The 16,522-nt window shown below is 34.5% G+C and overlaps 1 protein-coding gene across 1 annotated transcript in view; it reads left to right on the top strand.

Moving 5' to 3' along the window:
* PRKN (parkin RBR E3 ubiquitin protein ligase) overlaps nucleotides 1–16,522 on the top strand; it is a 671,877-nt gene that overhangs the window by 330,467 nt on the left and 324,888 nt on the right. The gene's annotated exons all lie outside the window — the stretch shown is intronic.

The following is a 16,522-nucleotide window of genomic DNA, read 5'->3' as shown; positions in this document are numbered from 1 at the left end:
ACATCGAGTGCTCAAGATAGTGGCATAAGTGTGTAGATATTTTCTACTGATATGTATTCAAGAGCCAGGGAAAGAACTGGATTTTTGAGGGGGACAGACTGTTCCTGAAGAAATTCACTTCTTGGTGTTCATTCTATAAATCAAAGTAAAATGCATCTGTTCTCATGTTTGTGTTTATTTTAGTTTGAAATACTGTAATCCATCTTTGCATGTGGTATTTCAGCACATACGTTCAAGGATATCCATTACTTGCAAATGCACAGATTAAAAGCCAATTGCCCGAAAAATACAGCTACCATTGTAGTGAAGAATTACCTGAAACACATTTATCTACTGATTAGGAGATATTTTATACAAAAGTGTAAAGAGAATTTTGAAATGCTAGCTGTTGGTCAGAAGGGAGAAATTAGCAAGGACACTTGAACTCTGTACATATTCATATGGGTGTCTCCTGGAAAGAGCTGGTTTTGGAAGTGTCCTTTGTGGTGTATTTACAGAACTGGCTCCTAGCTACAGATTAAACGAAGACCAAATATCAGTCTGTCAAATTGGTATGTCAGGATTTTGCAGTAAGGGTACAGACTCAGCTACTCAAAAGTGACTGATTCTCCTGTCCCTTCTAAAAATTCCCTGGGCAAGAGAATGATTTGGCTTACTGAAGTGCAGACCCCTAGTGCATGTCTGTACTGCTAAGTACAAGAGGGCCAAGGGCTGATCCCCAATCCCAAGCCAGATGGAAATGACTGAGCTCCATAACCTGGTGCTTCCTCATAGCCAGCTTGAGTTACTTGTGTAGATCTGCAGTGAAAGTACACTTTTTATCTTAGCAGTAACATGGAATGGAAAAGCGTCATTCATACCCCAATATTTCCTTTGTGGGGCCCAGCAAGTTTCAGAAGAGCTCACTGAACTACATTAAATACAACAAAGGGGTAAAACTTGCTGAATAGCTGAGCTCTTTGGGATAAACAGTACCTATCTCTGGGACCTGTGTCCACAGGGTTCTTAAGAACTCTAAGTATTTCTGGACTGCAGGAAAAGTTGTCTGTTCCTGAGAATTGACTATGTTTTTATGTTCTCGATTAAACAAAAAAAAACAGAACAACCATTTAAAAAAAAGTAAGAAAATATAAGGAAAAAGCTTGCTTAAAATCCCTTTTCTGAGTAACATCATTAAAAGAAGCAAAATGTAAGATTTTTTCCTGTGCCATCATGTCAAAATATTGATACACATTTATATGATAACTCTAAACTTTTGAGAATGTATCCGTACATTAAATTCGGATTATCTTTCAGAATTTAGATTATTTTTCAAGCTATAAAAGCCTCCTATGCACTTATGTGTAATATCAGACATTTGTTCATGATACAAAAACCCAAGATGCTATTTTACTATTTTATTTTTTTGTATGGCAAATCCTGCAAGTTGTTAAAATAGAATTTCAGATGTATCTTTGGGTGGATGAAATAATTTTCCAGTTAAAGCTGTGCAAGAAATTGGTTTAGCTTCTGATTTTGTCTTTTACCAGTTGCAAGGATGGTCAAGTGTAAGTTTTGACCATTGGAAAGAGTGAGATTGTACAATGAAAACATTTATCAATTATGAAAAGAAGGCCATTGCAAAATCTTGGGCTACTTAATAGTCTCCCCTCAGGTTTTGTTTTTCTTTTTTAAATTTCTAATTCCTTTCTCCAACCTAACATTCTTGTAATATTTGTCTGTAATTCCAAGAAATTGCATAAATAGCTATAATCTTTTTACTTCAGTTAAATATTTATGTGATTGCACTGGCAATTACTTTCTAATACGCTTATGCAGTTGAAAAGTAGCATTTAGGGCACTCTGCAGTTTAGAGGATTTTGTGAAACCTACCTTCATCCTTCTGTAGCATTCAAGTGAAAAAGAGGATTAACTGTATTTGGTACATTAGCTATTACTTTGTATTAGCTTCACTGTAGTACAATAGAAAAATTGTGTCTGATCTTCCAAGTAGATTTTTTCTTCCTTTTTTTCTGAAAAAAACCCTAAACCAACAACTAGACACTAAACAGGAAAATATGATAATGAGGTAATATTTGCATTTTTCTTAAATATTTTTGTTTGCAGCAACATACACCATGGCACTTAGGTGTTTCCATCAATTTATCATTGACAGTTAGTCCACCACAGGCAGAGTAATTAAGCTCCAAGATTCTTGGCACAGCATTTGTATGGCTTTAGCAAGGTTTGCAAAGCTCCTAAAAATCTTACATAAAGTAGTAGTGTACTCTGTGATATAGAAAAAATAAAAAGTGAAAGCTGTGTTAGTCTATTGCCAGTTTTTATTCTTAAGTTTACATTACATACACTTAGATTGTCTTGGGTTTCTATTTTATATAAATATTTTCATGCAGGTCTGACCACTAGAGTGAAATAATTGAAAGCCAAACACCCTTGTAGGGCTATGCTAAATCCATAGGCAGTATTCCATGTAGCATAATGCCTTCCAATGTATTCTGCTTATCTACAGCAGAGTTAGTGTGAATTGGCAGCCTTTATGCATTTTTTTTTCTGTAGTGTTCAAGGTGTTGGGTTGCTATTCTGTGTCTTTGAAGAAGCTGTAATAGGTTGAGCAAATGGCTGAAAGTTGAAACAAATACTAAAACTGTGCAATCCTCGAGGGAAGATCTGCTTTTGTCAACTGTTTCCAGTAGAAATAACATCAAAAGGGGTTAGGAGTACCCCAGGGTACCCATAAATCAGGCTCAGGAATAACAGCAGTTTTAAGCAGTGTAAAAATAAAATGTGTAGAACAGAAATGCCTCACGTCATCTTTCACGAACTCGGTAGGGTACAATTCCTAAAGGCACCATTATTTTTAGCTTTCAGCAGATACAGATAAGTGCAAAAGATATATAGGACATACTGTCACTTAATAGGTAGAAAGAATTCTCCAGAAGGAGAAGTACTTGGTGTTGTGTTATCAGATTTTTTTTCTAGTCTGAAAAATCCCTGATTCATAGCCTTGAACAAAGAAATGTTTTGCTTTGTTTAAACAGTGTAACTTTTTATATGTTTTTCTGCTCTTTGGACTTTCTAATACTGGAGTTGGAAGTGAGAACTTGTGCTAGTAGTGATAATAGTGCATATGTTAGTTACTCCTCGAGGGTAACTGTGATGTAACGTCTTTGTCATAGTTCTTTCCAGGCAAATCAGTTCAGACTGTGATCACATTCGATTCCATGGGCAGGAGAGTAATGGAGAAGGTCAGTAGTGAGAGGGAAAAAAAGTGAATGTAGTATAGGAATTCCTTTTGGAAATTCAATGGGCAGCTCTCTTCTCCTTCAGACAATAAAGAATGCATGGCTGCATGTTATTGGGAATAGCTGTGTGTTAATCTGATTTGCAAGGGATTACTTTGGGCATCCTAAACTTCTCAGTACCTCCTAATAAGCCATCTTTTCCAGTCTCTTTTTTCCCGAAGTTAGTACGAGTTGGAATTTTTTCCCCACCAGTAGTAGTTTGTGACATTCTCCTATCAGTGCTCCTTGCTCGTGTCCTCTATGGTAGATTCAGAATTGAGACACATGAGTTGTTTGGTGTTTGGGTTTTTTTTAAACAGGGTAGTGTTCCTAAACTGGTAAAGAATAGAATCATTTATTTCTCAATAAATACATATGTGAATTATTTTCTTTTGTGGCTATTACCTGTGGATTTTATATGCCAAAAGAAAATAATCTCCTCAAATTTATTATAGGGATTAGGGTTCATCTGATTTCATATTTTGGGTGTTGATCTTTATGATGTTATTGTTGACATAGGTGTGCCATGTTCTTTATCGACCTACATGTTATACTGTGTTGTGCATTAATTTTGTATGTTGCTTTGAAGTATTTCTCAAATTACAGCTTAAATATTGTTTAGGGATACCTGAAGTAATTTGCCTTATCTTTCCTCTTTTAAAAGATATATGGTATTAATGCAGTCTGGATTTAAAAAAAAAAGGTGGAAGGAATATCAGAGGAGGAATATAGCAGTGACTATGACAAGAAATAGATGAGGTAGCAGGTCAGCCATGGTATTCAAAACCTTTTACAAATTACAAATAATTCCAGAATCTTGAGTTGATTATTTGAATCCAGTGCTACAACTGGAGACAATTTGCACTATTCAGCTTTTGCTAGAGAGCTACCAATGAGCTCAATTGGTTAGAGCATGGTGCTAATGTCAGTGTTGGGAGTTTGATCCCAGGCCATTCACATAAATGTTGAACTTGATTCTTGTAAGTCTCTTTCAACTCGAAATATTCTCTGATTTGTTTGAGAACTGTTAACATTTTCTTAGAGAAGAAGCTGTAGGACAAATTTGTTTCAAGTCAATTCTGCTGTTACTTGAAGAGAATTTTACCAGGGACCTTCTGTTATTTTCTGAGATGAAAATGAAGACCATGTCCATTAAAAGACGTTACCCATGTGAAGTTTTCAGAAGAGTAAACAGCACCTTTTTCTAGACTCATAATTGCTATTTCTCTTTGCTTCTGGGATATAGGATCCTAAATTTACCCCTTGGGCAATTATAATCCAAACAAATTATTAAATCTATATTCAGCTTTTTTTTTTTAGTATTTTTTCCCTCTCTGTGACCTGTCTTGATAATGTGGTCTCTGCTCCAAATCTCTGTTAAATTCTATTGTCTTTATAGACCTTGAGTAGTTCAAGGAGGAGTAGAAAAAGATTTTGATAAGAATTAAGTCTACTTTGTCTAAGCACTCTGACCATTAGGGACAATGTCTACTGCTTTATTCCCTAATGTTCTTTAAATTAATGAGACTTCTTCAGAATCGCTTATTTAAAGCAGGAAATTAGATATAAAACAAAGAACTGTTACTAATTGATTTTAGCTTTTTTTTTTTTCTTGTCCCCAGTAAGGTAACTTATAGAATACTCTTGTTACAGCTGTAATATTTGAGTTCTGATACAAGCAAAACCATGCAGAGAAAACTTTTTTTGAGAATTCTGGTGATCTTTTGAAACGTGAACCAAGTCTGATAATGCCAATAAGTGACCTTCATTTCCTCTGAGGTGCACACTGTGGATTTCAGGTTCAAAGACTTGTACCATGGGCTACCTGAAGATCTGCCTTGCACATGAAATTCAGTCACCTTAATCCTTCTCTTGAATTATAATCACTAGAATTCAGCAGCTGCCTATGGCAATGACAGGACAGCAGCACAGTTCTTACTGCTCTGCCTCTGAATCTGTGAAGATCTGCACTGCAGCTGCATCTCAGTGAGAGCTTCCAGCTTCAGCACATCTGGGAACAGATGGGTGCGTTGGCAATGCTACTGCACTGTCACATTGGATATATCCTTTACCAGCAGGGGACAAGTGAGGAGGAATTTATAAAACCTCACTCCTCTCCTATGCTGGGCATCAATAATGAATTTCTCTTCATCTGGGAGAATAAAACCTGCCTACCTTTCTTTCTTTATGACACGGAGGTTTTTTTCTATGTTATTCTTTTGCTTAGCATGTAGTTGACAGAAAGGACAAACAGAAAGGAATGTATTGACTGGCTGTTGATTTTTAATTTTTTTTACATTTTCCCATGTGTCTCTGTGGTATGTCTGAGTTTTTGAAACAGCTGCGAATGAGAATTTTTATGTCACAAGCGAATTTCATTTCTGATTTGAATTTATTTCAATAATGTGCATTTCCTGATACTCGTGGGATAAAATAAACCACCTTAATTTCATTTTGCATTTGTCATTTCACCTGAAGCCTGCAGATTCCAGAATATTATCAATAGGGTCTATATTATATGTTGTATGTTCTCTGCCATTCTAATTTACAATTTGATTAATACAATGAGCTGTTTTTATAGATTTCTTCACTTATGTATTTTATTCATGTTGCAAAACACAAAGACTTAAAAGTTTAAATGGTTTCGGATTAATCAGTAGTTTTGGTGTGTCAGGTATCCAAGTGTAACATATCTGAAATTTCATAAACCTCACTTCCAAAATATTCTGAAGAAACCTGACTATGAATACTTGCATATAATCAATGCAGAATGATAGCTAATGAATTTAATTTTGTTCAAGTATTTTAAATTTAAATTGTCAAGTTAGAATTTATTTGCAATCTCCAAGAAAAGCAGAGTAGCAAATGTTTTTTAAAAGTTGTTCAAAGAGACTTTTGAAACTTGCAAGCCCACAGTGTGCTTTTTCTCCCATAGATGTTTGCAGGTTCGGGTGACTGGGACTTTGTTTTCTTTTCCTTTTAAAATGAATGCCTAAACACGAAAGACAAAACATTTTCATCTCTGGTTAGTTTTGCTTCAGGCATGGTTAGTAATAGCTGAATATTTTTGCCATTTGATAGCAGTGTAGTGACCTATGAGAATTGTTATTGGAGGTCACAATCCAGTTGTTTTGGAGATGTATCTCTGTTGCAAAGGCACCATCACAAGTGATCATAGTAATTAGCGAGCCTCATCCTCTCAGCAGAGACCTGAGGTCTGAAGGAACAAGGTGAACAAATTAAGGTATTAAGGGAATGGTTCGGGGAGGAACTCAGCTGTTGCTCTCTGCTGAGCAGCCGGTGCTTTGGCTCATCTTGTGCTTCAGTAAGGAGAAGGAAGGGAAAGTGTTTGTGAAAGATGTGGTTGGCTTTTACAACATAGAGAAACAAGAGTGAAAATATGCAAGAAAGAATGAAGCTTCCCAGCAGCAAAAACCTTAATATGCACACAACAGAATAATTTCATGTGCAGGAACTTGGGAAAAATTGAAAATAGCAGTACTGGGCAAATGTACCAGGACATAATTTCTGAAATCAATGAAAAATTAAGGCCTATCCATAAGACAGACAACCTGTCATAATATATAGAAAACTTTATGCAATGTTATGGTACTTCATAGAGTCACGTAATGATCTAATATGGAACAGTGTTTGTTGTTCTGGCTAATGTCTTGGAGAGCCATTCAGTTCCTCAGTTAAATAGCTCCATAGAAATTGTTATCAGATCGCTAAAATGTGTAATTCAAGTAAACATCTTGATGGAACTTGATGGCAAGTGTTTACACACTATTTTTAATAGATATCTGGGGCAAGGTACTACTCTCAAATTCTATAATCATATTTTTCATGTATATCACATTCAGGGGCATATGGGTACAGAATTTTGGGAAAACAAGGGAGGGGTTGAGGAATATGTTGGAGAAATATGTTCATTTGTGTACATATAACAAATAGGGACACCTGCTATATTTCTCTCTAAACCATGGTGTAGAATGAATTGTCATAGAAGCATATTGACTGACAACAGTATAAGGAAAATATTTCACATATTTTCTATTGACAGTCTGCACTGAGAGTGCAAAGCTTTTGGTACATTACAGTCTTAATAGAACTGTAATGGAATTTATTTATTAGAATTACTATATTTGCTTTTTAACTTAGCAACTCATGATCATTGATAGCTCTCTTCCCTCTTAATTCTTTAGCTGTTGTTAAAGGTTGTTTCTGAAGACAAAACAGTTTCTGAAGGCAGTCTTAGAGTCTGTTATTTATTTTGTTCTGTAAGAGACACCAGTAGGGTTCTAAATTTTTTAGATTTTCAGAGAAATTCTTTCTTCCTCCTGATGAATGCATTTGTATAAAGCTTCATTTAGTAAACTTGACTATATGTTTACTTTAAAGCCTAGCAATTTTGAAATAGTAAATTATTGCAATAACAGTATAATTGTTGCACAATGATAAATTATGGTAAACGTTTAGTGTGAATTGTTCTGTGATGCACTAAGTTTTTTATCAACTAAGTTACTAGCAAAATTAGTTTCCCTATAAAGGGAAAATCCAGGGCAGGATCAGGCAAATGCATAGAAAGTAAATTCAGTCCCATAGTGGAAATAGACAAAAGTCAAGTTAAATTGTTAATGCATGATTGTTATGAACTTGGTGCAAAAAGATGCTGATTTGCAGTGTGGTTTGAAAATGACAAGAAATACATCATAATCAAAGTCATTCAAAATCTGTTAAGTTCTGCCAATATCTGTGACATGTTAAGGGAGCTGTGTGCAAACATTTGAAAATGGTTGAAAATGTACACAATTAAGGGAATAATAATTTTCCCAGTGCAAGTTTTTAAATACTAGTGATACTACACTGGCATGTAAATGTAAGAATACTGCATGGAAAATGGCACCAATGAAAACACATTTTTGTATTGTTACAAACCTGTGCTAAGATATGTATTTTCACTTGACATGTTTGTTTTAGTTTATGTTAAAGTAATTCCATGTCACTGTACATTGAAATGCAGTAAACAGGATGAAAACAAGTGCATTTGTCCATCAAAAGTGATTGAATTTCTTTTCTTAATACTTCTCTAATTACACTGACATAACTTTCTCTTGCTGAGGAAACAAGTCTTACAGCTGATCTCTGAAGATCGACTGTGACTCTGGTTGGACATGCTCCTGAATGAGTTCAGTGGTAGTGAAAATGAGTAAAATAGTAGATAAAATGGGTGTCGCTGGATAGCAAGATAAGGGAAAAATGATACCTACTCTACTGAATATATGAGTTAGCATAAGTGTTGCTTTTCTGTGCAGACATTTCAGAGGTTTTCTACCACAGCAAACTTACAAAACCCTCCTCTCAGTCACTTTTCAGTTTTGTTTCCCCTTAAGGATATTTATTCCTACATGTTTACTAAGTAAACTGAAATTTTGATTAATTTTTCGTACATACTTATATATAATATGTATATACATTCTTATGTGTATATACTTGTTTCTTTGTTTGTCTTTCTTCTCTGTAAGCAATCTTTAGTTATTTGAAGCGGATTATATATATAAATGTTTCCTTCCCATGCTATTATTTCACTTTACACAGAGACAAATCTGCCCGTATTTCTGGTGCAAGTAGGAAGCAGACAGTGCTCTTTTGGCATGCAAATACGATTTGCATTTTAAAAATTGCTCATTCTTTTTGTTTTGTTGGAAGCAACAAAGAGAACAGTCATACCACTTCCCAACAGGTATGTTTTCTGTAACCACTAAAGGCAGTGTCAGCCAAACAGCTGCCAAGAAAACCAGGACCAGCCCTCTGATGTCCACAGTGCTGGAAAGATGACTGCCACCTCTGTGGATCTGTCCAACCTCTTTGGAAACAGGCTGACAATGCTGATGTCAATCTTGAACTGTACTCATGAGCAAAACTATGCCTTTGCTCCCTATGGATTCTCTAACCTTGCTGGTTTATTGGACTTCCTGACAAAAGAAGTTATATTTATTCACTTTTGCTATATCTGCCTCAAAAGGTGTCAAAGCATGTCCTGATCAGAAAGCAGGTGGTGAGAGTGATGCTGCAATATGGTTCAGTCTAGTTATATAAATATAAAACAGATTCAGAAAGTCATTTATTCAGTTCAATGCATTTGTAATTTAATTTTGATTTTAAAATAAAATACCAAAACAAGAGAGAAAAAGCATTTTAAAGGCCCTCATCACTGAGATTTTGAGAAATAGCTCTTTTGCTGTCTTGTCCTTCAAATATATCCGTAATTTCAGGCAAAATAGTAATTAGTGTTTTGTGGGGACACATTTATGCAGGTATCTGCTAAAGTAATTTTAATTAAAAAGACATTTCTCTCACCTTGACCCTTTAGACTTTGATTATGCAAACAATTTTGAGAGTTTGAGTATTTTTTATGATACGTGTTTGCAGGTTAAGGCTTATGTACTGCATAACTGCAGATCATTTTCACATAAATAGAACGATGACTTTTCTAGAAATAAGTATCGTCTATGGATGCACAGCCTGTCCCTCTTTCATTCAGCTGTGACCTTGAAAACTGATTAACAAAATTGTACTCTAAGGGATGCAAGGCTTCACATAAAGCAAGTGAAGCATATGCAGGCCCTTGAGGGGTGCTTAGAGTATCTAAAAGACTCTAATGGTAATTCCTCTCTCTTTTAATGCTATTAGGTGATCCTGGCTTGAGGCAATCTGTAGTACTTTTCTCTTTATTTAATTTTTTGTGCCACAGATTTTATGAATTATCTTATTACAACCCCTGTTTCATGTTTTAAAGACAAAGTGCTCTATATGTCCGGTGTACTAAGTGTCTTCTTCAGCTACTCAGATATTTTGGGTTGCTTTATTGATTTTACACGGCATAAATTTTGGCACAATAAGAAGATGAAAAGTTAAGTAGAGTTATCATTACCTAAACCTGAAAATAAAGTGGTGCTTGTGAAAAGCAGGTAGAGTGCCCTGCATTTAAGACCTCATTTTCTTCAACAGTAAGAAGGATTATTCGAAAATACACCATTTGCTACATTCCAAAAAGTAGTACATTTATTGTTATTTAGTAACATTGGCAAGCTGTGAAAACTTTGTTTCAAATATTATTTTATTCATTAATTAGAGGCTTGTAAATGATTGTACTTTTGACTTTCCAACTCTTTTTTTATATTTGAATTATATTTTGGTTAATTGAACACCACCTTCTGGAAGTCAGAATTAAGAAATAAAATGCAATTTAAAGCACTCTACACTTCCCTCTCAATCTTGTTGCCAATTTTTGTATCTTAAAAACCAAATTTGTGTTACATGAACAGGGATGTAAGGTATTGTTTTAATGAGTTATTAAACTAGCAGAAGGCGTTAGAAGAAGTTTTGCTAGTAAAAAAGTAAAAAACAGAAGGCAAGACTGAATAGTAGCTGTTCTTAAACATCTGTAATGTGCCAAGGTACAGAAGTATAAAACATAACATTCCCTGCACCACTACTTTGTGCGTTCCTTGTTAAAAAATCTGGGCACCAAAAGTGGAGACATTTTTGTTGGGTTTTTTGTCTCTCAAGGTTTTCCAGTTTCTGAAACTAGAAAGAATGGGTAGAATATACAAATTTTAGTTGGCCACTTGGCAACATCTGCTCTGGCTGTAGGGCACTTTCCTATCCAGGACAAAGAAATTGAATCCCCTGTGAATTTTTCTTTTCCTTCTCTGATATCTTTCATTTAATTAAATGTGTTTTTTATAATAGAAAGGAATAAAATTAATTCTATAGAGATGTCCTTATCGTGTTGATACAATCTCTATGGAGTTCTATAGAACATTTAGAACCAAACTGTGACCTCATCTCAGTAAGTAGTTAAACTTGTGTTTAGCTTGCTGCATCTGAATAATCCCATCAAAACCAACAGGGTATAAATGCAGGTGTACGTGCTTTGCTTGGTCAGAGCCTAGACTCATCCAATCTAATCATCCTGCATTTTCTGAGTGATATCCTCACATCCAAATAGTCATGGAATGTCTTTAATGAGTCTCTCAGTGTGAGGTAGGATTTATAATGCTTTTTATCACAGGAAGGAGATCTAATAGTGAATATTCAGGGGGATTTGTTCTTATTTTTTTGAGAATAAGACATTTCTGGAAATGTCTGCTGTCATGAGAATGAATTTCACTGGGAAGAGCTCTTTTCTCAACCCTTTGCTGTCTTTTCTGATTATCTGAGCTAATCTGTATGCATATGAAAAATCCCAGTTCCTTATAATGACCCCCTGTTTTCAGAAAGATATTTATGTTTTTGATAATAATATTTCAGAGCTTCCTATTTCTAGAAAATTCATTATGCATATTTGCAGTTCAGATGGTATTTACCTAAGGGTTAAAGCAGTAACGCTAGTAGTAAAGCATGTTAAAAATATTTCTGATGAAAGTGATTCTTTTTCTTAGCATGTTGAACAATATTCTTGGCCTTTCAAAATGTTACAGAATAGTGAGCATTCCTTTGGATTCTAGTTGCTGATCAAGAAATAGGATACTATTAATCTGTGTATGTGTTCCTTTCCTTCTTTGAGTTTGTTATTTTCTGAATGTATGAATGTTATTTCTTCTTTTTCTACAAGATTCATAAGATTGTATTAAGCTCCTAAGGGAGTCAGGAGAATATCCTTTGAATTCTTTTCTTCCCTTGTCTCTTTTCTTCTCCCTGCTGTGCTTAATAGATTCTGCAAAGAATATTTTTTTTTTAGTCAAAAGAAAAAAGGGAAAGGGAGAGGAAAAAGAGAATGAAGGCTTTACATTAGATCTGCCAAGAATGCTCAAGAGGTCATTTTTGATACCAGCAAGCATTTTTACTTCATTTTTTATTTTAAAAGAAAAATGTTTTCTAATGGTTTTAAACAAGTAGTACACAGTCATGTAGTTGAATTTTACTATAAGAAGATTTTTTAAAAATTCAGTATGAAGCAGATTGGGCAGTATTGCATTGACCTCAGTTTTAAGTACTAGTGTTAAATAATAGTTTTTTACACTTGGGCAGAATATTCCATTAAAATGGTTGTCTTAAATTTTTTTTTTTCCAAGTAGGATTTACTGATATCTGTCTTATTGCTTACCATGTGCCAGAGTGAAAAACATCCTACAGGTAGAAAGGTCTATTTTCAGAATTGAGTTACTTTTTAACATTCAGTTGCATCTTTAACATTGCATTGCAGTTTTATTTATTTTATTTTAGAATGGCTTTTCCTACTGTGCATATAGTCATATGCCAATGAAAGATTGATTCTGTAAAGCTGTGGGTACTCAAGTTCTAGAACAGGATGCTATTTAAATATATGTTTGACTTTGAACATGTGAATAGTAGCTAAATATGCCAACAGAAGAATGCTTATTCTCATTAGTTGGCTTTTTTTCAGTTACCCCTTACAAATTTTTTCTTCTCTAATACCTTGTCTTGTCAAGGTTAGGTCACAATATTTCAATTTTGAGAGCCATGAGCATAGGTACATAGATACCCTAAGAGGAGGTATTTGCAAAATCTCAATGGGGTAACTCTCCAGGTGGATGAGTTTCAAGACCTGAAGCAGATGAAGAATTACCTTTTCAATAATTCTGAATTCAGTAATTAAAACACAAAACTGATTTGAGAGCTAAAAATTGGAATCTTCCTTCCTTGTTTGGTTATTGGACATTCTCTTGTGGAAGTTTCTATTAAAAAAAAATAATTCTTGGTTTCCATACACTATCATGTTTCTTTGATATTTAAACATTCTTTGCTACTTTAATGACACTGTACTTTTCTTAAGTTTGAGAGGGTTTACAGTGCCAGTTAGTACAATAAGCTTGAAGTGAATAATTTGCAGGAAAAAATGATTATTTAACAGCAGAAACCAGAGACGTAACAACTTTAGCTAGGCTCAGTTGCCTGTAGGTGAAATATTCGGTATGTTTTGAAACACAGTCCGCTTTGTACTTTGGATTTCTGAAAGGCTGCCTGCAGAACTGGCATTGCAATAGCTGCCTGTGGAAAGGAAATTAAATGAAGACTTTGCAAATTCAGACCTATACTAACATTTTTGAGTGTTCATTGCCTGTTAGAGAACAAAATACTGGGGTCGTAACGATAAAAATTAAAAAAAAAATTGAACAGTGCTGAAGAGCACAAATGTGTGGTATCACTGAACCTGTATGAGATTTCTTCAGATACTTTGATATTGCTTGTGAAAATTGAGTCATTCAGCTATGATGTGTGGAATACTGTGAGGCAGAATGAGTACCTTTGGCACATGTTACAGGTTATCGTATACTAGGACTTGACTGACACTCTAAACATCCCAAGCTTTTTATTGCAGAATGTGGTGCTGTCAGGTTTGGGTCTGATTATGCCAGCTGCTTCCCTCATGTGCTGAAATAAATATTGGAAGGCTTGCTTGCTTGCCTTTTTCTAGGTTTGACTTACAGCAAAGTGAGGAAGCCTACCTTTTCTTAACTGTGCATCCTTGATAAATTATAATTTTGCCATGCATAACAGCTTCTTGTTTTTCAACATTTTGTAGGTGTGAGAAGTTTTTCTGTATGATTGCAGTCATTATGTGTTGTTTTTCATTTATGCAACTTTGCTGTTTTGCTCAGCTAGTGGGGTTAGCATAAAATTGGCAGGACTTCACTGAATCAGCTATCATAGGTGGCTTTCTGCTTGCAAATTGTTGGAAGAGGCAAGCAGCCAGCAAGGGTTGTTGCACAGCCAATAATATGGTATACATTCCAGAATGTATGGTATAGGTTCCAGAAAAATGTTAGATTTTCAAATAAGATTTGTCACTGTTAGAATTATTTCAAGGCAAAAATTAATATCTGGTCAAAAGTTGTTAAACCAATCAAAGTATGCATGGAGCAAGTTGCAAATAAGTGTTTTTATCCCTTGCTTTAAAAGATTTAAAGGATCTCTTGCCAGTGTGAGGCTAGGGATTAAGTATTACATTCTGGTGAGAATGTTATCTGCTGCCATGGGTGGGATTTTGATTCTGGGTTTGAGACCCAGTGCAGAGAGTTCTATAGGGTTTATTGGTTGGTTTGATTTTGTTTTTTTTTTCTGTAAAAAGAGATCTTTTCTGTATTTTGATATGTTGTTACCAGGAAGGATTCAGAAAATATTTGTCTGGAAAACCGACTGCTTGGACAAAATACAATTTCAGACAAGGAGATAAAAACCAAAAACATAATAGTCAAGACCACCCTCCTAATGCATTCCAAGAAAAAGAATTTTAAAGATAGTGAAAAGTTGTTTTCAACTATGCTCAATGTTGAATCCATGAACTGTCAATTGTGTATAAAAACAATCTTAAAAAAAAAAAGAATTTTTGATTTTTAAAAGTTTTAGTTCAAGTGACATTAGTTTCCCTAGGCTGCTTCACTATTACCAGATTCTTGATGCTTTGTTGCTTATGTGTACTTATGCTTGAGTATGTTCTCTGTCTCTGCCAAGTACCTACCTCCCCAACTCATTCTACCATCAAAGTCCTGACTTAATTTCTTCTTAGATTTCCAAGTTTTTCCTTTTTATGAACCACCCCAGAGCTCTAGTGTATGTGTATTTGATTGGCAACCTTCAGTTTTGTTTGTTTGATTTAAAAAGAAGCAATTAAAAATTTTATAGAGTGAAATATTTTATGTGCTGATTTTATGAGTATAGTTTTATTGTCATAATCTTAAATGGCAATGACATGATTTTTCTCTGCTGGGTGAGTTATTAACAACTTCTGAACTCCTGCCTTCGGAATGATTTTTTTTTAATTTATTTATTTTAATTCTGTTTTTCTAAATCTCTTTTAATGATGCCTTCTAGGTATAGAGATAATTTCATGAGAACTTCTGGAAACAGAGCTTTGTGGCTCAAGCTTTGCTTGCTTTGTGATCTACATGTATATTTTGACAATCAAGGTTGTTGAAATACTTTTGCCCTTCAAGAGAGTAAAATAAGGAATTCACAAAGCATATTTTAACTGAATACCAAAACAGAGATATATATACCTTGGAATGTAAGGGCTTATTAAATGAAATGCCTAATAATTGAGTCAAATATAAAGCTGCAATTCTCATAGCTGTGGGATGCTGCAGCATTGAAGGTAATGCTTGCCAAGGGACACCACAAAAGCAGAAGTGAAGTAGATCTCCTGCAACCATTTGTGTACTTCTTTACATTTTATCTGGGCAGATCATTCTAGTGACCAGAATCACAGCCAGCTCGGTGCCAATTGCAGAGTTGTGCCACTTGCTTTGTGCTTTTTCATATCCCAAAACTTAGCTTTTCATAATGCCACATATACCAGGTTTCGCTACATGTGTTTAGAAAAAGGAAAATTAAAAAAAAAACAAATAAACAAAAACTACGCAAAACCCCTCAAATAACAAAACTGTTAAACTTATCAAGATTACCTTTCTATCTTGAAATGTAATCTTGATAAGTTTAACAGTTTAGTTATTTTCAGTTTAACTGAAAAGCCCCTGAAGTTTTGTCTAGATTAAAGGACTTGTCAGAACAGGACTTGTAGAATATCCTATTGAAGTTTGTATTCTATATCTTTGTAGGTTTTTACCCTGAAAAATTCTTTTCCATTTTTACCCTAAATTTTCTGGTACATCATTTTACTTAATTGTTTCTTAGTAAACAATATGTAATTTAGTTGTTCCCCACTATCAGTTGCCTTTAGAAGGATATATTTTCCAGTTGTTGATTCTCAGCCCCAAAACAATAGGCATGCTTTCTTTTAAAACTGTAGTTTGTTATTTTTCAATTCTTTATATCCCTCATTTACTCTCCTTCTTAGGACTGGATTGACTTCTTTTTATCTCTTGTCATACTAGATTTTTTCTTTATTTTGTTCTCTTGTTTCTCTGCATTTTATGTAAGCTTGCATTGTTTTATTTGAACTAAAAGTAAAATGCTTTGAATCGAGAATTGCATCCCATTTGTGGTTTATTTATTGTCTGGAGCTCTATTTACCCTGAGCACATGAATATTATTTCCATGTGAATCTCCTTTTGCATGTAGCATTTGGATTTGGAGCTGAGATTGCCCAACTGCTAGGTAACAACTTTTAACAAAAAAATATTCATACTTTATTTGTTAGACCCACAAAAATAATTTACTTTTCTCAAGTAAATATCTTCTTGGAGATTGTGCAGAGTCTGGCTTTTCATTTTTGATACTTCATTAGGTCTTTTTATTTTCTGTCTTTGACAGAT

This window comes from Sturnus vulgaris, chromosome 3, assembly GCF_052056855.1.
Source record: "Sturnus vulgaris isolate bStuVul1 chromosome 3, bStuVul1.hap1, whole genome shotgun sequence".
In the NCBI taxonomy this organism is placed as follows: Eukaryota; Metazoa; Chordata; class Aves; order Passeriformes; family Sturnidae; genus Sturnus; species Sturnus vulgaris.
This window is presented reverse-complemented; position numbering and strand designations above follow the sequence as displayed.